This window comes from Phaethon aethereus (assembly GCF_964289735.1).
Source record: "Phaethon aethereus genome assembly, chromosome: 18".
Lineage (NCBI taxonomy): Eukaryota > Metazoa > Chordata > Aves > Phaethontiformes > Phaethontidae > Phaethon > Phaethon aethereus.
In genome coordinates this window covers 13,699,322-13,723,538 of record NC_138594.1, presented here as the reverse complement: position 1 = coordinate 13,723,538, position 24,217 = coordinate 13,699,322, and the positions used below count along the sequence as shown (strand labels likewise).

General features: G+C 62.0%; 1 protein-coding gene across 1 annotated transcript in view; it reads left to right on the top strand.

Annotated features, from left to right (window-relative positions):
* ENPP7 (ectonucleotide pyrophosphatase/phosphodiesterase 7) overlaps nt 1-24,217 on the top strand; it is a gene marked incomplete at its 5' end in the record, with an annotated part of 42,038 nt that overhangs the window by 1,077 nt on the left and 16,744 nt on the right. The window lies entirely within an intron of this gene.

Sequence of the window (24,217 nt, the reverse complement as noted above, 5' to 3'; positions counted from 1 at the left end):
TAATTACTTCTGCAATATACTGTACGTAGCTTTATTTTAAAAAATCCGGCTGTGGTATAATTATTTAGGCCCCTCTCCGTACCAGAACTTGCATATTCCGAGCAGCACCTTCCCAGGCAGATCCGCCTGCGAGAGCCCTCTCGTGCAAGGCCAGCCCGCTCGCCGCTCGGGGGGTCCTGCGGCTGCGCCCCGAGCCCCACTCTCGCGCAGGGGGCACGGGGAGACCCGGCCGGCGCTGCCGTGCCGGGACGCCGCCGGCACGTCCTCCTGCCGCAGCGCTGCCAGAGCCTCCGGACCGCAGGGGGAGCGTCCCGCGCGCCCGGCCCCGGCCGGAGCACGGCTCTGGGCGACTGCGGCACGATGCGCTGACGTGCAGACTGCCTGGGCTGCCTGCAGAGCCCCTCGGCGCAGCGCGACGTTCTCCAGCAGCCTCCAGCGTTTGCACGTGCCGAACATCCGCAGCTGCACACAGAGCCCCACGCAGGCAGTGCCGCAGCCCCGATCCGGCGCCCGCCGAAAAGGGGCTCGAGCATCGGGGCTGCGGCATCCCAGCCTTGGGGGTCACCTCGCCAGGGCCCAGAAAGCAGCCAAAAGCAGCGTCTGTCCCCAGTTCAGCCAGCAGCTCGCACCAGCTCAACGCCCGCAGCAGCGCTACGGCAGAGATCCCTTCACTGCCCAGAAACCAAACCACAAGCTGTGCGAGGGCTCTAATCCTTTTTTCCTGCAAAACAGACTCTGGGACATCCCCAGTAACTCCTGGAGAGCGAACAGACCTTCCCCGCCCGCAAACGGACAACGCTCAACCGTATCCCCGACCCGACGGCACCGTGCCCACCAGGCACTATGGGCCCACAGGCTGTTTGGGGAAGTTTCATTAAAATCCATGGTTTCCATCGGTCACAGCAGCCAAGGCGGCTGATGGAGGATCTGCCAGAGCCCGAGGGTTTGCCAGAGCTAACGCTGACCCAGGGCCTCCCAAACCCCGGTGCTGTCGGCGCCCAGTGGCTTCCAGCCCGCAGCCAGGGCTCAGGTCGGGAGGTCCCCGTAGATGTGGGACACCAGTGCCATCACCACCCGCCACCACACAGCCCGACCCCAAAGAAAAAAGCACCGAAACCTCCCCGAGCCCAGCCGGACACATGAACCCAAACCCACCCAGCGAGGACCCGGATGCACGGCGGCTCCACCGGTCGATGCCGCGCCGCTTGCCGAGAGTGTGCGGCGCCTGCAGAGCCGCCCTGCTCGAGCGTCCACCGGAGGGGACGCGTTTACTCTGACCTCCTTCCAGCCCTGCAGCACCTGAACTGCGTGCAGGTTTAAATAGTTACTTGGATTCCTTATTTTCACAGCTTATGTTAAGACTAGGTGAATTATATGTATTATTTACTATGTTTTTAAATTCATGATTCCGAATGGAAATTAGAATTCAATTAAAATGAGGGGGAAAGTCATCATTTTGAAGTGGATTATTAAAGCTACATTAAACACGTTGGAAGCATAAATATCTAGGAACAAGTTTTATATTTAAAAGTGGATTTCTTCAGGAAAGGAAGTATCATCTGCAGTCCAGGAACGGAGGAACCAGTTATCAAGATTTTATCAGTAGGTCTCAGATTCTCACACCTATGTTTCACCCAGAGCTTGATTAAGAGTTTAGAAATCTGGAAAACTCTCCCTTTTTCTCCAGCTCCCTGCTTCAGAATTAATTGTTTATCGATCCGACGAGAGGAAAATATTCCCTCCCAGCTGCGGAAGAGGTGAGCCTGTTGTCAAAAGTTTTTTTATCACCTCCATAAATTCTCGTTGCAGTGACTTCCTCTGGTTCAATAATCCCATTTTCTCTAAGCACCGGCCGTGCACACGCCTGCTCACCGATTCCTTGAGACGACTGTAGCAGATTACACAACTCAGGCCACTGCCTGGATCCCCAGTTTCAAGAAACCCTGAATTCATCAGACTACCCAAAGGGAGCAGTAACGGTCCCACTCAAGCCCCAGTGAGCCCAGGTCCTTTTATACCTTTAAATCCCATTTTCACCCGGCTCCCGCCCGGGCAGAGCCGTGCAGCCGGGGCGCACACGGCACAACGGCAACACCCGGCCCCACACCAGGCGGCCGAGCCGCCCGGTTCCCCCCACGCTCCCCGCGCCGGGGTCCCGCCCGTACCAGTCAGCAGACCTCACAGCCCGCAGCACGGCTGCGCGCCACGGCTGTACATAGAACAGCAGCTCTCCTGCCGCGGTGGCCCGAGGGACGTGGCGAGAGCCACGGGGGGAGAACTGCCTGAAAGGGAGCTTTGGCCAGCGGAGCTGGTGGTACCGGGATGCCGGGCTGGGGCGGGGGGGTGACACGCAGAGGAGCTTAAAATTGCACAGGTCGCCCTGTGCCGCCGAGGCACGACCATGGTCTGGGGCCAAGAGGGGAGGTCAGGAGATGCCAACGAGAGAACAGGATCAAGGCTGCCCAGGGAAGCCTGGGATGGGCAGGAGCCGTGGGCAGGACAACCCGTGCCAGGCAGGGACGGGGGAGCACACACGCAGTGGATAATGAAAGATGAAAAGGGATCCCACGCTCGCGTGCTCATTTTTACCCATTAGAAATTCAATCTTGTCTAGTCTGGAAGACACAACGATGCCTGGAGCATCCGAATGCGAGCTGAGCAAAGGAGAGAGCTAGCTTTAGATGGGTTTATTAAAAAAAAAGTTTTAAAAAAAAAATTTAATCTCAATAACTAATGAAATAGCAGAGAGGAAAATTTTGCTTCCTTGTCTGGTATCTCAGCCTGTCAATTAATTTGCAAGAACACACATCCCAAAATACCTCAAACGATTCCAGCAGAAAGCCCTGGAACAGCACCGACAACGGCCCCTGCCTCTACCACGAAAGGTTGAAGAGGAAAAAAGCAGCTGCTGCCAGCAGCCCTGTGCATCCCGGCTGAGCATCCCAGCCCGGCCAGGGAAGCAGGAGCATCCTGGTGGAGAAGGCACTGGAGCCCTCGGCTCAGGCTGCTGCGCCGCTTGCGGGCAGGGCGCTCCCCGAGGGTCCTGGGGCCAGCGAACGCCCCCGGGGCGGCTGGAGCCGACTGCCAGCAACAGCCGGGGCAGGAGAGGGGCCGGGGAGGGTCACCGTGGGCTGTAGGCTGGTAGGTGGGAGGCCTGTCATCTCGCACGCCTGAAAACACGTCTCCTTTCCGCTTCGTTGTACTCCTCGCCGACGAGCAAGAGGCGTTCGGACCCATCTGAAAGCACGCTGCTCTGCAGGTCACCTTTCAGAGCCGGCCGAGACACTGACTCACTCCGCAACCTCAGGAAAGGCACCTCAGTCTCTTTCTTACACCAGATGTGCAAAAGGGACAGATGTTGCCAACCGACGCACCCCCGGCACCTCCGCAGGCTGCTCGCGGTGATGCCCGAGGAGCTCCAGGCTGCCAGCACCGCACGACTCCAGCTGCGCACGCCTGCGGCCGCACCACCTCCAGCTCAGCCCCTCGGAACCGAGCTCAGTGTCCAGCTCACCGCCGGCTCCCCTTCCTCTTCCACGGTCGCTTGAAAAGAGCAAATCATTCATAAGAACTAATTATTCTGCGTACTCTCACCCCATAAGACTGTAAATTAAAAGAGAACTCACATAAATTAAGGCACTTCCCTCATGTCTTTTATTATCTCAATAACCTTCAGAGGCATTTATCTACTGTCAGCTGATCCATTTGAAAAATTGTGACGACAAACTAATTTAGTAAATGCACACACTTAAGGACCTTTATTTATACACTGAATGAGCAAATACAGCCCACGGTGGATGAGTTGCTTGAGGCGAGTCTGATGGGGACGCTTGTGTCCCCCCAAACGCCCAAGCCCAGCCAGCACGTGCTCCAGCCCCGCTCTGGCGCTCCCCGCCAGCCAGAGACCCAGGGATCCCTCTCAGGCACCGCGGCAAACGAGCTAAACCATCCCACCCGGGCTGGGAAAGGAGAAACCTGCTGCGCAGGACAGGGAGGCAAAGCGTCAGCAACCAGCAGCAGCGCAGAGAGAAGGCTCCACCGCCAGCGAACGCGGCGCGCAGGCTGCCCGGCCATCCCACCGCCTGGGACATGAACGCAGTAATTAAGGATGACATGTTCCAGCGATGGGAGATGGAGAAATAAGTGCAACTGGGAAAGAGGTCCTCTATTTTGAACGGGAGAACAAAGTCAAAAAGGGTCTGTGTAAGCAGGGAACATAGGGAATTCGCACGACTGGCCAGGTTTGGGAAAGGAAAGCTGGAGGAGCTGCTTTTCCAAAGGCAGCATCCCATGGAGCAAGGGTCAGCATCCTAAAACCTCCCAGCCTGCTCAGGTCCCCCTCGTGCAGGAGCAGCAGGAAGGGAAGGGACGGGCGCTGCAGCAGCTCTGCGGCCACGCACAGGGGAGCCCCCGAGAGACGCCAGCCCCGCGCTCCCGGCAGCGCTGCCGAGCGGGCTCCCGGGGGAGGCGTCTGTCAGCAACGGCTCCTTCGGTGCCTCCAGTTCTGCCACATCTGTCCCATGCGGTTCCTAAAGTGGAAGAAGGAGCAAGAGCCACAACCGCCGGGCTGGGGTGTCTCCCAGTCCCGCCGCGCCCCGTCGGGTACCCGGGGCTGGGCTCGCTCAGCTGGCCCGTGGGCTCCAGACCTCCTGCTGTCGGTGCACCGAAGCCACCCCCTCAGCTCGCTACTCAAAATTTATGTCCCTGTGAGAGGCTCCCGCAGCCGTGCCCCAAAAGCAACCGCCTTAACCCCACCTGGCAAAGGTTTACCGAATTCTGCAGCAGAGCGTTTGTGCGCCCTCGTGCCGAGGCTTTCTGTGGTGCCGCACAATCCCACAGATCGCTTCAAAGGAGACGGGAAAAAAAAACCTCCTGTATTCTCTGTGAAATAACAAGCAGAGCCTCGCCACGGCTCCCCAGAGCCAAGAACAAGTTCCCAACGACTGGCCAGATCAGGGCAGCCCTGCCAGCCCCAACCCGCTGCAATCATCCCTCCACAAAAAATACCAACTCCAGCCTCTTTCTCCATCTATTACCCAGAAAAATAGCCTCCATTTCTTGCTTTGTGAGGCGTTACCACGCCTCAACCATTTTAGCCTGAAACCAGGAAGCTCTCTGGGGAACACAGTGCCTTCATCTACGCTTGCCCAGCGCAGCAAGGCCTCCAGCCTGGCCGCAGCCTTTGGGAACCCCGGGAATGCAAATGCCACCCAGGCAGCAGCGTACGCCCCCGCAGCGCTGCGAGATGAACCACGACCCCAAGGATCCCAGAGAATGCCAAGCAGAATTCGCAGGGAAAAAGAGTGAGGTAGTCCCCGACCTCGCAGCACGCGGCGGCCACCCCAGGCTGCACCCCAAGACACCCCCAGCCCTGCTGGCCCCCAGGACAGAAACCCAGGCAGCAGGAGCCACCCCGCCCGAGGCCAGGCTTCCGCGAAGGCAGGAGCGAGCTCCAAACCGTCAGGAAAGGCAACCAAAAACAGCCGGTGTTGTTAATGTCATGCTTACTGGAGCGAGAAGCCGAGAAATCCCTGCTTCCCCGCTCTCCCCCACCCCTCCGCCTGCGCGCACCGGCACTAACGAAGGGTCCCCGGCGCTCTCCGGGCTGCTCCGGCCACAGGGACGGTCTGTCCCCCGGCTCCTGCCAGCCCACTGCCTGCACCCCGCTGCCCGTCCCCAGGCAGGGCCTGCCCAGCGCCCCGACAGCGCGGCCGCTCCCGGACCCCCACGCCACGTTTGTTTAGTTCAGACGCACCTTGAAATCTGCCTTGAAACGTTCGGACGCAATGCTGCGCGCGGTGCAGCAGGCGGGCACGCACGCCGACCGGGGACCGCCGGCACACGGGCGCGGTGTAACGCGCTGTGCACTCACACCTGCAGCCCAGACCAAACAGGTGCCTCCCAAAGGCCTTCGCCCTCCCGCCGCACCAGCCAGCCCTCCACGCGCCGGGACAGCGCGCTCGTCCTGCGATGGAATTCCTGGGGACCGGCAGGAATTCGGGAAAAGAAAAACCCAGCACCAGCTCGCGCTCGCTCGGCTCTGCCCGCTTGCAGCTTCACCCGCTCCCCAACGCCGAGCGGCTGCCTCTCCTCCTCCTCCTCCTCTTCTTCCTCCTCCTTCACCCCGTTCACCCAGACTCCACCTCGCCCAACTTACTCTTACAATTTACCTTCACCTCGAGGGTGTGAGTTTAATTAGCGCGATACTCCTGTTAGCAACAGCACCTAATTAAGACACCCGTTAAGAACCTATCACACAAACTTAATGAGAAGTTGGGCCGGATTCCTTCCGCGGGCAAACCAACCGCTGCCGGCTCCTGCCCGCAGGGACGTCGTTACCGGGCAAGCTCCGTTACCGGGCCCCCGCCCAGGCTGCCGAGCCCCGCACCGCCCGCCGCCGCGAAACTTCGTCCCGCCGAGGGCGGACCCCCCGCGCCGCTCCGCCGGGATCCGCTCCGGCAGCGCCGCCCCGGGGCTCCCGTGGGGCTCCCGGTGGGCGCCCCACCCCCCCCCGCCAGGGCCGCCCCGGCGGAACTTCGCCGCTCCCCCCGCCGGGGCCCCGGCGCACCATCGGGGCGAGCCGCCCCCGCCCTCCCGCCCGCAGCCTCCCCGCAGCGGCCCCGCTCCCCTCCCCGCCGCCGCCGCGCGGGGAGGGGGGGGTGCCGCCGCCGCCGCCCCCGGTGACTCACGCGCTCAGAGGTCCCCGCCGCGGCGGCGGCGAAGGCGCAGGGCAGCCGCGGGTCCCCGCCCGCCGAGCGGCATCTCCCGAGCAGCGGCGGCCGGGGCGGCCCGGCGGCGGGACCGGCAGGAGGCGGCGGGCCGGGCTCGCGGGGCCGGGCAGCCTCGCACGCGGCTGCGCCCGCGCCGCCGCCCCCGGAGCCGCCGAGCGAACGAGCGAGCGAGCGAGCGCGCGCGCCCCCGGCCGCCGCCGAGCGCCGCGGGGGGGGACGTGCGGCCGCCCCCGCCCCGCCCCGCGGCTGCCGCCCCCGCCCGGGATCCCCTCCCCCTGCCGGCTCCTCCGCCGCGGGGCTGGCGAGGACCGGAGGGGAGACCCGAGCGGCGGGTGCGCGCGAGTCCGGACCCTCCGCGCCCCCCACGCCTCCCCCGGGGACCCGCGCGCAGAACACGCTCCCTCCGGGCTCCCACTCGCGCCCCGCGCACAGAACACGCTACCCCGCGTCCCCACCTGGGCCCCACACGCAGGACACGCTCCCCCGCGCTCCCACCGCAGCCTCGGGCTCGCGGCGCGGCCCCACGCCCGTGGGGCTGGCGAGGCGTCTCCCACGCCGCAGCGTGCTCGGCACGCGCTCCCGCCCCCGCGCCGGCAGGAGGCAGCGCTTCCCGCCCCGCCTCTGCCCCGCAAACGGCCCTGTCGGGGCCGGACCCTTCCCGCAGAGGGGCTGCGGCTGCCCGCGCGTGGGCAGGCAGCTGCCCCCCCGGCGCGTCTCCGCGTTTTGCCACGCGTCCGCAGCACCAGCCCGCGTGGGCCCGCGGGCCGGCGAGGAGCGGGCCCCCCGGCCGCCGCCCGCCCGAGCGCCGCGCCGCTTCCAGCGCCCTGCAGGGCGGAAGGCCCCGCCGCCGCAGCCGCGCGAGGAAGGAGGTTTCCGTTCCCCGTTGCAACCGGTGGGCAGACCGAGGCCGCGCGGGAGGCCCCGGGGTGCGGGGCTGCAGGACGCCGCGGGCTCACGACAGCTCCTCGCGTGTCTCAGCCCCTGACCCTTCCTTCGCTTTCAACCTGGCGTACGCACCTCCGCGCGGCGGCCCGGCGTTCCCACGGCGGCCGGAAGCATCCGAGCAGAGCAGAGCAGACCCCCGGCGTTCCCGGCTCCCTGCCCGTCTCCTGCTGCTCGCCTCCTCCCCGGGGAAGGCGGCTGAAGGCGGCGCAGACCTGCGGTACCAGGTTTTGCACAGCACCGGCTGTCAGAGGTCCTGGCGTTCCGCCTCCTCTCCTCCGGCTCGCCAGCGGGAGATGCCACGTCTCCGAAACAGCCGGGAGCGGTGGCTAGTGTGGCCGGGCGGCCCGAGCCCCCCGAGCCCGGGGGACGTTACACAGCGCAACGGCAGCAAACTGCTCCTTGCAGACCTGCCGGAGCTACTGGATGGGGCTCAGCACCTTTTTCTGGCTCCACTGATCTCTTTGCCGTTCCCAACAGTTCAGTGTGTGGTGAACCTCCGTAAATTCCATTTCCTGAGAATGATCTGACATACCTGCAGTCTGTTCAAGCCGTCGTCTACTCCCCATAAACTCAGCACAGGGTCCATATGAGATATTATCAGTATCCTGCAGAGCCCATGCGCAGCCCCCTGAAAACGGGCACCACTGCCCACTTCCCTCCTAACACGGTTTTACTTTCCTCCCAAGGGCTTTGAGGAACACTCTAGAGAAAATCATCAGGTTTATATAGAGCCATAACGGGGATGGGGACTATAAAATGCACCTCATACATCTCAACATCCATTTTGTATGATAAACATGTATATTTTTAGCCCTCCAGGATGCAGCAAGCACCCGAGCCTGGCTGCCCTCTCGGCGCGGCTGCAGCCCTCGTTCTCACGACCTGCCAGACAAAGGCAGCGCTCAGCCAGGACGGCTCCTTGCGATGCCCCGCTGTGCTGTTTTCTCATGGTTCACTGAGGCTGAAGATGCTTTAGGCAGCAGATTTGGAGAATGAGGAATTGGGAACCCGGGAGAGAGCAGCTCTGCAAAATTTTCTCTGCATGTCAGGCCTCCAAGCCGGGTCCCTGTTGACATCTGTTCCTAGAAATGCAAACTGGTACCCGCTCCGGAGGTGCAGCCTTGCCAACCGGGAGGTGTGCGTGCGCTGAGCGGCACGCAGGACAGGCAGCGATGCTGCGGGATTGCTAGGCAACCCGCGCTGCCCGGCGGCAAAGGCCTGAGCCGAGCAGCGCGGCTGGGGCTCCTGGGCAGGGAAACACCGAGAGAGAAGCCACCTGGGCAACCTGCCCGGGGGTCTCGGGGAGGGCAAGCATCTGAACCCGGCCGCGGGAGGGGAGGAGGAGGAGGCACAGACTCCTCTGTGCCTGATCTCTGCAGATAATGGCAGAGAACGCGTGAGAGCAACAGTGGAGGGAAGAGAAGCATTTAGAAAAAGGACAGGTCAAACAAGCCCCTGCCTTTTGGCAAGGCTGTTATGTGAACTGGAGGGAACAAATACTAATCTGGAATTTTCTTTTTTTCTTAGCTTATTTCATAGTCTGTTTGCCATTTAGGGCCTTCGTTTGGAGGAAATCACAGTTGTTAAATTAATGCTGCTTTTTTGTTTTTATCCTTAACGATGATGTTTTCCTTCTCGTAACCGTGGCTGGAGTACGGAGATGACAGGACCTGTTGCGGCTCTGTCTTGGGTGCTTTCTGAATGCAGACGCTGCAAGCAGGAGGCACAGCAAAACCCCAGCAGCTGGGGACCCTCTCCGTCCGCAGGGCTGAGCGCCTTGTCCCCGTGCTGGGAGCCCCAGCAGGGACAGCACCAAGCAGCCAGGCCGGGATCTGCAGAAATCGCCTCTGCGAGGCAACCGATGCCGTTCGGTATCGGGGAGAGACGTGAGAGAGGTGCAGCCGCGCCGAGTGCTCCGCAACGGCTCGAGCTCTCGGGGACCCTTGACTTCGAGGTGCCCAAACGAGGTCCGCCCCCTCCTCACGACTTTGCTCACATGTTCAGCCTGTGCAGCTCTGTCGCAGCACCAGCAGCTCAAGCCTGGCCCTGCCGGGAGGTTCACCGGCACCCGCGGGCGAGCGCCCGTCCTACCTGCGCAGGTGGCACGGCAGCGCGGAGCGCTTTGCCCGCCGGAGGGCCGGGGGGCACGGTGCCAGCTGGAGCTTTCCCCAGAGAGCCGCCAGAACGCCGCGTACCTGCACCGTCCTTGGCTGCGGCGCAGACGGTGGGATGACATGGCAGGACCCAGATTTCTTTTTGGCAAGTGTCAGATGCCCCGACCCAAAAAACTCGAAACAGAACGTGCAATACCTGGCGAGGAGCTGAATGCGCGCCTGGTCACGAACACGCTCAGCCTACAAAGCACTCTCCAGCACTGGAGAGAGGAGAAGGGAGAGCCATGCTAATGTGCTCAGAAGTAATGCTTTTTAAAATACAATTTACGATAGAGTTCATAGCTAAGTTATGCAACATAATGAGCAAATCTAAAAAGTAATTGTCACTGCACATTAACAGCAAAATCCCGGACCTCTATTATACTAACAAACTTACTAAATCAGTGAACGTTGCATTGCATCAGTCAGTTACTAAAACAATGCCAGGCTCAGTAGAACAATCTGATACCCGTTACGGGGGGAGAAGGAGCGCGGGCACGCAACCAGGGCTGCCCGCGGCGCGGTTTAAAACACCACATGTATTTACGTCTTTGATGTAACGCTGGACCTGTCGGGCGTTTTGCAGCCGCTTCCCCTGTCCCGGGAGAGGGAAGTGAAGAGCCTGAAGCCGTCCCTGTGCCCCGACCCCGAGCCCCTGCCCGGGAGCAGGAGGCGAGGAGGGGAGCGCCGCCGGCCTCGCTGCTGGCGTTTCCTCAGCGCCGAGCCATCGCCTCTGAAGCATCAGCAGTGCTCGGTGTCAGAAAGCACCGTGCAGAGAGGCAAGTCTTGTAAAAAGCAAGGGGCACACACGGCAGCAGGTGCTGCTGACCCCCAGATCCCCCCGGCCGGGCACCGCGGCTCAGGCTCCGTTGCTGCCTCTGCCGCAGCTCTGCTCATCCCCAGCTGCCCGCCCCGAGCACCTCCCCAGGGCACCCCTGGAGCGGAGCCGCGGTGCACAGCAAGTGCATACAAAATGGCCGGGCTCAGCCTCCGCGTCGCTGCCGCTCTGCGAGGAGCCGACGTTGGCCCGAGCCTGCAGGTCTGTGCCCGTGGGCAGAGCTAGGTCTGAGCTCATTCCTGGCTCCGGGGCTACGGCCACCCACCGGGACACACATTTTCAGGGAAGGGCATTTGCTCCAACAGCAGGACAGGGCACGCAAAGGCTGGCAGGGAGTTCGCCCCCCCGGGCTCTCGCCTCCCCTTTTGACTCCACGAAATCACGTCGCCACTGATGCTACGTCCTTACGAGACTGTTAAACATGAAATAAGGTGAGCTTGAGTAACCCTGGAAAGATGTCCGTGCAAACATCTACAACAAAGCGTGCCTTGCACCTCGGTGAAGTGATTTGACGCAGCACTAATTATGCAAATTAATCATTGGTAAATCAGGTACTTGTTTATTTATTTATTTTGCATTTTTCACAGCAACCAGGCAGGAGGAGCACCAGGAGAGAAGAGCTGCTCTATTTTGGCTGAGAATGAATGTTTGGTAATATGTTGCATGATCTGATCTCCCCATGTTCTTTTTCAGATTAAATTCTGAATTGATTTGCTGGTATCATTCGGCTCATAGCTCTCAATATGTCATGGCAGCTAACGAACCATGCCAGGGACACACTTGTAACCCGCTATTAGCCACTTCTATCAGGAAGGCATTTTTCTTTCTCTTCTTTCCTCTGAGGTTCCAAAAGTTAAAAAAACAAACAAAACACCAAAAAAAAACCCCAAAAAAACGAAATCATCAGCAGCAACCACTTCTACTGAAAGGCAAGCACTTGGGTGATTTCCCTCCCTCCCTGCTTGGGACCTGGCTCTCAAGTGGCCACAGAAAAGGCCTTGGACGAGTCACCCAAATCCCACTGATTTCCCCCAGACCCAGCTTGCCCGGAGCAGGGCCCTCCCCTGCCCCAGACCGTCGCCGCTCCAGGCAGAGCAGCTCACGCCGTCTCGTGAGCAAAGCTGTACCGACACCAGCTGCAAAACCTGCCTCGAACAGCATCCCAGAGCCAAGCCGCCGGGAGCTGGACCACGGGGGAAGGGGCTTCTGCGCCCCGTCCCCCTCCCCACCGCCGCAGCCGGAGCCGGGATCCTGCTCCCAGGGAGCCCCGGCGCAGAGCGGGGAGGTGGTGGCGGGAACAGAAATGCAGCGGCGGCCGAGGGCCGCTCGCGCCCGGCGGGGACGGCAGCGTGCGCGCTGCAGGGAGGCAGCGCTTCCAACAGGAGCCGAGTTCCCCTTCGCTCCAAACGCAGCGCTTCAGGATCGCACAGACAACTCTATTGGGGGAACAAGAGCTAATTAAATTTACTGGGATCACTGAAGAGGAAATTATTTAATATTCTGCACGGAATTTAATATCTGAAAGCATGAATGGCCTTGTTTCATCAGAGATCGGTTCCTTCCCAACATTCGAGTTTACATCTCGCAGCCAGCCGCGCCGCCGAGGGACGGGCAGGGGCGGGGGAGGACGCTGCCTGCGAGGAACCGCACTGCCGGAGCCGGAGAGAAACAAACAGCGGGAGAGCAGAGCGTCGCCGGAGCCGCGGCCGCATCCTCGGGTGCTCCCGACGGAGCAGCAGCTCCGCGATCCAGAGACGAGCCGCCTCCCAAGGGGCTCGGCTGGCTCTTCTGCGGGAGGATCCTCCGGCTCCCATCCACAGCCACTTCTGCGCGGGGCTGCCGCTGCTCCGGTGAGCGGCCGGGTCCGTGCGGGGCCTCCCCCATATGACCTTACGTACTGTCATCTAGTCCCGTATTAACAGCCAAAATGTGGCGACATCTTAGATCCCCCCAGCTCGCTCCTCTGTCCAAAGAGGAGCCTGGGCAGGGCACGCCGGGACCCCGCGAATGTTCTCCTCGGCTGTGCGTCCCTCTGGTGCTGCTTACCCGGATCAGCCTCCCCACAACACGCGCCTTTTGCGCCGCAGGAGGATCCCGCTGTTGTGCTTTCACACGCTCCATGCTTGCGGCTCTTCACCTTCTCTTCCGGCAAAGACCCTCCCGGCGCCGGGGGCCGGCAGCCGCCTCCACGCGCCGTCCGGGCCGCGCACGGCTCCGCGGCAGCGGTGTGCCAGCCGGGACGCAGGATGCCGTCGGGCCACCTTCCGCCGGCGCGGGGTGGTGCCTGGGCCACGGCGGGAACGGTGCCGCCGGCACAGCGAGCCTCCCCGCGGCCGCGGAGCCACGCTGCCCGGAGCCGCCTGCCCTCGCCCCTTCAACCCGACTCCCTCCTCGGCGGGCTGATCGTTTTCTAGAAGCAAAAGGTCAGACTCCACTGTTAGGAAGAACCCGGCGACTCCTGCCCGGGTGGCTCCCCAGGCGCCGGCCCCGCGTTCCCTCCAGCCGCCTGACGGCGCCGGGTCTCTGCTGGGGTGGGCACGGCTCGTTTTCCTCCCCCAGAGCCAGCAGCGGCAGGGACCCCTCCAGCCCCCCAAGCCTCCCTTCGGCGTGGGGGACCCCATCTGGCCCAGCGCTGTCTAGCGCAGCGTTGCCCATAATCCACCTTCCCTGGGGGCCGAACCCAGCTGCAGGAAAGGTGCCATTCAGCAGCCCTGGTGCTGTGGGTCCCTCCTCTGACTCTGCCCCAGAGGTGGGCTCAGACCCTCGGCGGAGCCGGCAGCCCTTTTCGGTGGAGCAGGAGCTGCCGTGGCGGGCGCGGAGCTGCACCGGCAAACCCCACGGCCCCGCAGCCGCTGTGTCTCTGGCTTCCAGAGCCGAGCCTGAGGACGTGCCGGCCTCGCACTGGAGGCCCCAGAGCTCCTGCCCCTCTGGCTACCAGTTTCCTACTCCTCTTTCTGCCCTGATAATGTCTCGTTCTCTCTCACACACATGAAAGTGATCGTAAGTAGCAATAATTTTGCTTCTGTATTTATGTCACCAACACCTTCAGCTAATTCCTGTAACCGCCAGCATGGAAGCACTAATACCTCTGCAAAAGACAAAGCAATTATTTCTGAACATAGCTCCCTTTCCTTGCATTGTCACCATCCAAATCACCAAAACCCTGGCCTGCCATCAGCATCTTTCTCTAACTAGCAGGGGGGAAAAAGAGAGGTTTTTTCCAAAAAAAAAACCAAAAACATAGCCAGTGGCATCAAGCAAGCGAACAAAGATCACACCAGTACCTCCGCCCTCCCCAGCCCGCCAGCACCCCACCCTGCCCTCGGGCAGAGTAAGTCAACGTGGGGAGTGGCGAGTCCCAGCCCGCAGCCGGAGGGAGGCACCGGGGGAGCCGGGACCCGGACCCTGACGGCAGCTGAGACTCTCCAGTGCCTCGGCGGGGAGAGCTCTGGGGCCGCCCCTCGCCCCGCAGCACCCGTCTCCGCAGCAGACGCCGTCCGGGTGACAGGGACCCAGCTGGAGACAGCGGTGCCTTGACGAGGTGCCCGTTTTCAGAGGAGGGACAAGGGAAAAGCCGAGCACAGGGGCCCTCAGCCGGTTCTCCCACGGGCCCCAGCGCACCGGCTACTGCTCAGCCCGCCAAATTCTCTGCTTCTGCAGAGAAACCCCCTGCTCTTCCCCAGGTGACGGGAACATGCCAGCGCCTGACCCAGACACAGGCACATTAGCCGCGCTCCCCGCGTCTCCGTCTGGATGGAGACACAGTGTCTGCCTCGGGACCCTCTGCAGCGCTGGCCCTTCTCATCCTCTGGGCCCGCTCGCAAGAAATTACAATGAGCCATAAAATGACAAGTAAAGTGAAAAAAGGCATGTAAAGAGCAGGGAAAATGTAAATCGTGTCGTTAGCGTACGTACAGCGCTTGCCAAGCGCCTGTTCACCACCGGGTCAGCGCAGCCCCCAGGGAGGGAGGGCTCCCAGGCCACCCCAACATGGGGCAACGGCTCTTCTGCATGGGGGTCCTGGGCGTCCCCTGCCCCAGCCTGGGGGTGCTCCCCCGGCCCCCCTCTCCCAGGCGTCTGCCCTGTGGAGCCATAAGGGGTTTGGGGCCCTTGAACAAGACGAGGAACCCCCAGCCCTGCACATCCCTCAGGTTTGCACAAAGCCCCCAGCCCCATGGGGGCAGCCCCCGCTCCCCGGCTGGGCACGCCAGCCCCATCAGCCCCCGCTCCGGAAGGACACGGGGAGGGAGAAGCAGCCACAGAATTAATGAGCAGACACAGGCTCCCCACCAAGGGCTGAAATGAGCTGGTACCTGGAGGCAGCAGCACACCTGGGTGACCTACATATCCACCGCTGATGGAATATTTAACAGGCTCCTTCCAAGGGATTGTGCATGAAAAGCCTCCGGGCTCTTGCACGCAGCGAAAGGTGCATAACGAACCCTCCGCCTCTGGAGAGTGGCCCCGCTGCCTGGCCTTGGCTCTCGGAGAGGTACAAGGGAGCAGACAGAGGCTGAGCAGGGACGTACGCGGACGGTAGCTACACCACCGCCCTCGGCTTTTGGCTGGATGCTCATCAGCATCCCAAATCACAGAATCACAGCCTGGTTTGGGTTGTTGGGGGCCTTTCAAGGCCAATCTAGTCCAACCCCCCTGCCGTGAGCAGGGACAGCCCCAAGCAGAGCAGACTGCTCAGAGCCCCGTCCAACCTGCTGGGATGTTCCCAGGGATGGGGCATCTCCCACCTCTCTGGGTAACCTGGGCCAGGGCTTCACCACCCTCGTTTTCAAAAATGTCTTCCTTGTATCTACTCAAAATCTACCCTCTTGTAGTTTAAAACCGTTACCCTTGTGCTATCGCTACAGGCCCTGCTAAAAAGCCTAAAAAGTCCCCATCTTTCTTGCCAACCCCCTTGAAGCACCGTCAGGCTGCAGTAAGGTCTCCCCGGAGCCGCCTCCTCTCCAGGCTGAGCAACCCCAGAATGCTCATACCGCTCCCAAAGCTGGAGCCCAACATGTGGGGGGCTCGTGGCCCTGGGCAGGACACCGGGATCTTGCTTTGACAGGTTCCCATCCCCGCCGGGAACCCAGAGGGACGTCCCCTGCGTCACCCACTGCCTGGAGCTGCCCGTGCGCCTCCGTCCCGGCCGCTCCGGAGCCGCCCCGTCCCCGCGTCCCCCCGCACCGTGGTCAGGTCCCAGGTGATGGAGCCGACTCCAACGGGCACTGCAGGGCGCGGTGGGGCCGTACGGATGCGCCAACCCGCAGCCCCCGTCCCAGGTCCCCAGCTGGGAGAGCAGCCTCCCGGGGAGGGGACCCCGACCAAGGCGTGCAGCAGAGCCAAGCGAGAGAGGCCGGCTTCTTATCAACGGCCCTTAAAAATATTTTTGTAACATTTAATATCCAACCTACAGTAGCACCTCCAGTAATTAACAGCTAAGTTTTAATTAAACATTGATTAGCAACTAATTAGTCTAATGATTAGTCACCTGAAGGAGACAAAGCAAAATACTGGGGCTGCCAAGATAGGAGCGGGAGAAGGCAAATGATGAAAGACGAGAGGCAGGTTAAATTCCTTCTCCGCTTCCCTCGGGGCGAGATGTTTTCTCTTATTTTGGTCCTTTACAAATGAAGCCTTCGATGTGCATTTCCTAATTGTGACAAGTCTGACAGAGCCTCAAGTGAGTGATGTGGAGGAGACCAATTTTTTTCATCTTTCCCATCAGGTCCCAGCCTGTTAAGGCAGCTAAAGAGCCTTTCCCTGCTAGAGGAGTCTCTTGGACTCAGCTTCACTCTCGGTTTCCCCCCGAGACCTGGTTTGTTATCTCCTGCCTGGTGGAGGGGTCTCCCATCACCCTGCTCCCCGCTCGCGACGCAGCCGAGCCTGCCCTCGCACCACGGTGAGCAGGGCTTGCCGTCAGACCGAGCTTACGGGCGGCCGGGATGGACCCCGGGCTCCGGGACGGAGGAAGAAAACGCCCCGGCAGGCGAAGGCAGAGCCCTCGGCAGCGACTGGCACAGCACACTCGGCCGGATCCCAACCTCCCCTCCGGGGATCCGGGCTGGAGACCTGCTCCCTCCTGCCCGCACGGGCTCACACGCCGGCGCGAGCCCCTCGCCTGGCCGGGCGCGTGCTGCTTCACGGCACGCAGCCCCACGGGTTTGGCACCCGAGCTCGTTCCTCCGGTAGCCCCGGTACCTCTGCACAAGTCGCAGTCGTGCCTCCGGGCTGCCGAGCACTCCGCGCAGGACACGGAGTTCACGTCACGCCACGAAACAGATTCACGATGCTCGGCCCGACACGGCCGCGGCTTTGCACTTACAAGGAGCCGCAGAGCTGGGCCAGGTCCTGAAAAGCAGCTTCTCGGTGTGCCGAGGGCCGCGCCGTGGCCGGCGTTTGGCCCTGCCGTCCCGAACAGGCTCCCCGGGTGACGACTCCTCGGCGCGCTCCCGCACGGACGCGGCCCCGCTGCCGGGGCTGGCTGCGGGGAGGGCTGCCCGCCCGGCCCCTCCTCGGCTCCAGTCACTTACCAGGGCGTTGCTGCTGCGAGGATGTTTATTATTGTGCCGTTCCCTTTTGTGAGATAATCCTATTTACCTACATTACTTACGCCTCAGAAAAACCACTCCTGGCTGAGGGTTATGAAAGCACTTACAGCCGAGCGCTCCGCCGGCACAGCCGCTCCCGGGCTCCCTGCCCGCCCGGCTGCCTCCCCGGGGGCGAGCGCTCCCGGCTCTCGCAGCAGAGCCCCAGCCCCGGCCGCGCGTCCCCGGCTGCGCCCAGCAGCCCAGGCAGCCCCTTCCCCTCCCTCCTCCTACCCCCAGTTTCTCAACCCTTCTGCAAGGAAGGGTCTGCCTTCGAGTCTTTTTCTTTTTTCCCCTTTTGTTTCCTTCCTCCCGGGCTCCTCTCCGGAGTTTTCCGGGAAGGTGCAGGAGTCATGCAGGCGCGCGTAAGGAGGTTGCAAATGGCGCGAGGGCCGGAGCAGAGCCTGCGCCGGGCCAGAGAGGGGCGGGGAGGCCACTGCGCCGCGGCGCTGCCCGAGGAGCCCGACGGCACGCGCGGCTGCCCACGGGCGATAAATCCCCGCGGGAGGACACCCAAAGGCAGAGACCCGGCACGCTGGAGGTGCGCTCGGGCGGGACGGGCGCGGCAGGGCGCACCCCGGGGCGCGCGGTCAGAGGGACAAGCGTGATCCGGGAGCCGCCCGTCCGTCCCCAGGCAGCGACGGGACACACAGCACAGCCTGGCCAGCGGCACCCCCGAGCCCCGGGGCGGGGTGGGCCCCCCCGCAGCGGGGGACGGGACGTGCCCTCACCCCCTGCCTCCCCGCATCCGCTTGCAGAGCTGCAGGTGTATCGATCGCTTCGCGCGTCTCGTCAGACTCGGATCGGTACAAATCAATGGGGTCAGGTCAGGGAGAGAGGCAGCCGAGTGGATACCGATACCCTCCTCCTCCTCCTCCTCCCCCGGCAACAGCACCCACTGGGAAGCCCCGACAGCATCCCTGGCTCCCGCACCTGAGGGCATCCTCGGGTCTCTTTGCAAAGGGGCTTCTCGCTCCCCGAGGAGAGGCAAAGAGGCAGAACCAGCAGCAGCGGGCAAGGGCCTGGCAGCTGCCTTCTGCTGGAGGGAGGGGTATGGCTGGGCTGCCTGCGGGGGCTGCGTCTGCTGCGCCCGGCCATCCCGCAAACCGGGAACACCAGCCACAGCCGGGAGATGGCCAGCCGTGCCGGGAAGAGCCCGCACCGCCTGCATGCCGCCCTGGTCTCCCCGTCCTGCCCACGCTCGCCCAGACGATCCCAGATGGACCAGATCACACGCGTGCGCTTCACCCAGCTGAAGGCATGCGGTCTGTTAGCAGCAGGGAGACAGCAGCTCTGTCTGTGGCTGTTTCAGGCTTCTCTACAAAGCAATCTGCTACTTGGGCTCCTCTGTTCTTCCCTCTTACGCAACTGCACAAAACGAAGAGGAAAAAATCCCCTAGATGCTAATTTATCTGAGGAGCTCGAGCAGGTTTGCACAAGGCGGCAGTTTCACCACGGAAAAGAAAAGGGAACATCCACGTCTGAAATGCTGCTTCAGAAACCTGCCCTCCCTGCCGCAGCCTCCTGCCCTGCCCAGCTCCCCACGGGGACGCCTGCCTCCATCCCTGCCTCCATCCCTGCCTCCGTCCCTGCCTCCTGCCTCCATCCCGCTCTGCCCAATGGGCTGCCTGCACCCTGGCTCAGCACCCTCTGGGCAGGGCTCCAGCTCTGCTCACCCACTCGGAGAAGCAAACCGGGGGTGGAGGATGCAGCGGCATCACACATCAAACCGACCGCCTGCCCCGGGGCTTTAGGCGCTTCCCGGGTGGCGATCCCAGGGTGCACGGGGGGAGACCCCAGCAGCCGGCCCCGACCTCGGCACCTCTCCCAGGCTGGGACCCGGCTGCCCGCGTGAGCCCAGGCCCTCGAGGGAGCTCGCCCGTGAATTACCTTGGGCTCCGCTGCTGTGGCAGGGCAGAAGAGCTCGTAGCGGCGGGCAGGCGGGTGGGCAGCAGGTCCATTGCCCCCGGCTCCCCACACCCTTCCTCCCACCCGGGGAGCGCAGCCCGAGCCCACCCGCAGCACCTCGCAGCCAGGCTGCTCCCATCACAGGGACCGGTGGCAATTACAGGTTTAGTGGTGCAAAACATGGTTTCGTAGCAGCTGAGGCTGGTGGGATTGATTTCTTGGTTTGTTTTAAGTGCAGCTAATCTAATAGTTAATTTATTTAAATTGATAGGGCAGAGACAAATTACATTTCTATCTTCTCTGAATAGATTTTACTGTGTCTGGTGACCCAGGCGAGCTGAAGAGCCAGGCGAAGGGCCCTAACATGCCTTGGAAAAGCTGCCTTGATCAGCTTGTAGTATTTTTCAATTCATTACTGCCATTTTAGCAAACAACTAGTATAGATTTTTTGTTAAAACGGCTCTTAATGTGTTAGTCGTGTGTAAGCTGGTACCTGCCTTAACTGCTTACACTAAATAAAGCTTTCTTTCCAGAAAACTGACCCACCAAAACCAGCCCACCAGGAAGGGGTTGGGGCTCCCAGCTGCCTCCCCGCGGACCCCCAGCCGGCCAGAAAAGGGGGCAAGGCATCCCTCGGTGCGGGCGGCCAGCCCGGGGGCTCGTCCTGCCGTAAGAGGCTTTAATTAAAGCCCCCCTGGGGCTGTGCGCTGCCAGTCGGAGCCCCTCGGCCGCTCAGGTGCCGGAGCAGCATTCTGCCGCTGAGCAGTGGCAGGAGGCAGCACGCTCGGAGCAAAAAATAAATTTTGCTCTCGTGCCTTTGGGAATCGTCTTTAGTGCTCTCTACAAGATCTCTAGCTGTGCTGGAGCACGCGGGCTCCCCCACAACAGCCTCCAGCAAAAACCTCGGAGGGTTTTCCCAGCGCAGCGCGGAAAGGCTCAGGAGAAGCAGGGAAGGAAGGACTCGCGTCCAGGCTGCAGCCCTCTCTCGGGGGGGAATTCGGAGGTGCCGGCAGCACGGGTGACGGCTGCCGTGGGGCACAGGTTCCTTCCTGCCATGCCAGGGCTGCTCCCCATCGGGGCATTTGCGGCACCAGGTTGTTCCTCTGCCGGTGCCACCGCGGGAATGCAGGTGGGCAGCGGGCGATGGGCGTGAGGGCAAATGGAGGACGGCTTCCGTGGCTTGCCGGAGCGCTTTGTGGTCTGTCCGGGTTTGTCAAGCAGACGATTAAAACAGGCACCATCTGAGCCCAGAGCGACGGGCAGGAGCAGCAGCAGAAGGGGGAACCGGTAAGGGCAGAGCCAGCCCCCGCCCGGGGAGCCCCCACGCCAGGGGAAGGCAGCCCCACGGGGATACAGCCCTCGCTAACCTGCACGATAACACCCGCTCTCCTGGCGGAAAGGCGATGCCTGACCCGGCCACCCCTCTGTACCGTGCCCCCCCCAGCCCCACAGGCAGAGCAGAGGCCCCCGGGCTGCACGGCCAGCACCGCGCTCCCACCCCTGCCGCGTTCCCGCAGCGCTGCCGCAGCCGCTGCCATAGCCTTCGCCTCTCACGTCCCAGCTCTCCCTCCCCACGATAACTCCAATAAAGAGTAAATCGCTATTATTCTGTACCCAGCTCTTCTGATCCATCCTGATGAGGACTTTCCCCTCACCTCCTCAAAGTCACCGGGCGGAGAGACGCACCCTGCAGAGCCCCGGGGGAAGGGACCAGGCTCTGGAGGGGGCCGGGGGGGACCTGTCCCTCTGGATCCCCCAGCAAGCCCTGCAAGCTGTATCTAGGACCCCGGTAAGAGGTAATAAATGAGAGGAAGGCTGGTGGCAGGCGCAGGAGGGAGCGGCGGGTCCGAGGCGGGTGGGCGAAGCCCTTGGTGGAGGCTCCTCGGCGGGAAGAGCGACGGCGAGTGCGGCGGCTGCCCTCCTCGCTGCCCGCGCTGCTGCAGCGCCGGCACTCCTGCAGAGCCTCCCCGGCCTCGCTCGGCCATCGCCTTCCTGTAAGAGTCAGCACCGTGCCAGATTTATAGCGGATGCTGCTCGGTATTTCATGCCTGCTGCAGGCAATCCCAGTGCTGCCACTGCGGCTGCACGGAAAGCACTTTGTAGATTTAATTATGCGATAAGGGGCATCTGAAATGCAACTTGTTGCCTATTTCCCAGAGTAATTAATTTCATCTGTATTGAACAAATGACATAATTTGAGGATTTCTGGGTTATGGATTAAGTAAAGACCAGATGAGAGCATCCTTATTGGCTCGGAGATTAATTAACAGCGCGAGGTGAAGCAAGCTCTCTCCTCTGCAGGATTGCTTTGCTGGTGCATTTTTAATCCACCTGCGCTGCCCCGCACCGCCCCGCGGCAGCGGCACTGCCCGTTGATCAGGGCACGGGAGCCCCGGCCGGGACGTTGGGGGATGCCGGTGAATAAAGCCAAACTAAAGCTTCCCCGAGGCTTCCCGCTCCCCCGCCCGGGCTAGCACTGCCCGGTCCCAGCAGCCGTCCTGGCCGAGCGGCAGGCAGGGCAGAGCGAGCCCTCGCTGCCAGCCGAAGCGCAGCGAGCGCACGCAAGGGCTCGTCCCCAGCTCAGCCAAGGGCTCGGAGCGCAGCCCCCGCCCCGGGACCCCTTCGCACCCCGAGCCCGCACCCGCCTGGCTCGGCTGGGTCCTCAGTCCTTACATCTCACAGATTGCGTTACTCAAAAAACACAAAGCCCGCATGAATCTCAAGCTCACTTACAAACACCGAGACACCGGCTGCGCGCGGAGAACAGTGAAGTGTGAGGGAGGGGGAGCAGGTGGGGGTTGCTGCAGGGACCCTGACACAACGCACCATCCCCGGACCGCGGCAGGCACGGCCCCGCGCCTCGAAGCCTCCCCCGGCCGGGCAGGGCTAAGCCCCTGGGCGGGCCAGGCGCGGTCTCTGGGAGCATCGGGGACAGCAGGGGCTGCAGCCGAGCTCCGGGAGAGCTGCCTGCTCCTTCATCCCACCCCGACCCCCGGCATCCTGCCAGGCCGTTGCGCAGGCACTTCGCCCTTTGTAGGCGTGCCGGTGGGGTTGTCGCTGCAGCTCCTGTCCCGGGGAGTCGTCCTGCCCTGCTCCATCTCCTCCTCCCTGCCCTGCTCCTGGGGCACAGCCTCAGGCCCAGGATCTCCCCACACACACCTCAGCCTCCCCAAAAATCTTCTGAGTGGGGTCAGAAAAACGGGGCTCTGTGCAGCGTTTATTCATGAGACAAGCATTTTATTTAATGTGCCTCGCAATGCAGGATCAAAGATCCAGAGCAGCGCCTAATTAATTATTTTTCCCTTCTTCTGTACCATCCCCTGGTTGAGCACCGAGTCCCAGAATGTAAAAGCCTCCCTTTCAGTGACTCTGCATAATGAGATGGATTTGGACTCCAGCAAATTTGTTCAGTTTTATGGAGTATTATATGAAAATGCTGTGAAATTAAGTTCTGTCTTTGCTATCACGCCATGGCCATCAGAGCGCTTTTATGTGTGGCACTGAGACTAAAAGATGGGAGAGTGAGTCCTTGCTGCAGTAATGTGGCGAATGGGGAGAGGGAGGAGCCGTGCAATGAAGATGACATGGTGGAGGGTTAGACTGGGGGAAATAACGGAGGAAACAAGAAAGCGACGCAGATGAAGAGAGTCGCACGCCAAGAGCCTGGAACCGGAGCGGCGGCAGCCAGGAGGCTCCAGCGATGGGGAGGGTGGGGAGAGGGGGGAGGGCTCCCGTCCCCCGGTTCCCCCCTGCACCAAGCATTCCGGCAGCCCCGCTCGTGGCACGAGGGGCGCGAACGGCGCCGTCCTGGGGGACGCGGGCAGAGCCCCCGAGGGAGGGCGGGCGGGTCGACTCGTGCCCCGGCACACGCCTGCGCGGCCTCGCACTCGGCCGTCCTCGCTCCTGCCGCCGCGGCGCAGGCACTGGCACGTGCAGTGGCGTCAGGGCACGCCTGGGCGCACCACGTCGGCCGAACCGCGGTGGTGAAGGCAAAAGGGGGCACCTCGAGGAGGAGCTGCCCCAGCCCTGGGGTGTGCCCCGCACGAACCCTTCCCTCCTCCGCAGCCTTTCAGCCCTCAGTGCCAGCAAAGGCGCCTGGCACAGAAGGTGCCGTTTCAGCTCGGAGGCAGGGAGAGCCCCCACGTCCCTTCCCGAACCAGCCCCTTCGCTGCCTGCCAACCTCTTCCCGTTCGCTCTCCCCCCTCCACCTCTTCCCCCCCAGCCCTTTACATCAGCCCTGCTCCCCTGCATTTACCCCAGAGTGATCTATTTTTTCCCTTGGCAACTTTATAACCCCTTTCCTTGCCTGACAGCAATTAAGTAGATGCTTCACTTCCAATCCCATAGCCCATAAACACTGGGGAAAAAAAAAGTTATAAAGAAAACAATCAAATCTGCACACAGATGCACGCACAGGTTACAGAAAGACACAGAGGGATGTTTGTAGAGGACGGGGTGAAGCTGGGGAAGTTGTCCGAGACCTTCCACCCGTGCAGAGGCTGGAGACCTCCTCACACACGCCACAGCCTCCCCAGCCCCGAATGCACGGGCAGGGGGAGAGATTTCTATAATGCATGAAAAGGCGAGTTGCAGCCATCAATCCCTGCAGCTCACCAGCCCAAAACCTCCCGTGCCCAGGGCCAGCTCTTGTGCCCCTGCCCCTCTCCTGCCCCACCATTTGCCTCGCAGCGCTCCAGCACTCAGAAAAATAAAATGGCAAAACAAACAAACAAGGAGGCAGCGGCACCCCCAACATGATATATGGCATTTTTTGGTGCCTGACAGGCCCCGAGCCTCTGGGGACCAGCATTGATAAATCGCATCTTTCAGTCCACCGTGAACATCTTCACTTTCCCAGGCTGGCCGGTGGTCGACACGTCAAATTGCGGCACCGGCCGCAGCACCGGCGCGGCAGGGGAGCGGCAGCTGCCCACGGAGCCCCGGCCACCTCACCGGAGCCGCTCCCGCATCAGCGCAGCAAGAGGCTCCGTGATGTACGAACCACTGGGAACACCGAGCCCTGTGCTGAGGAAACTCAAGCAGACACACTTTCTAATT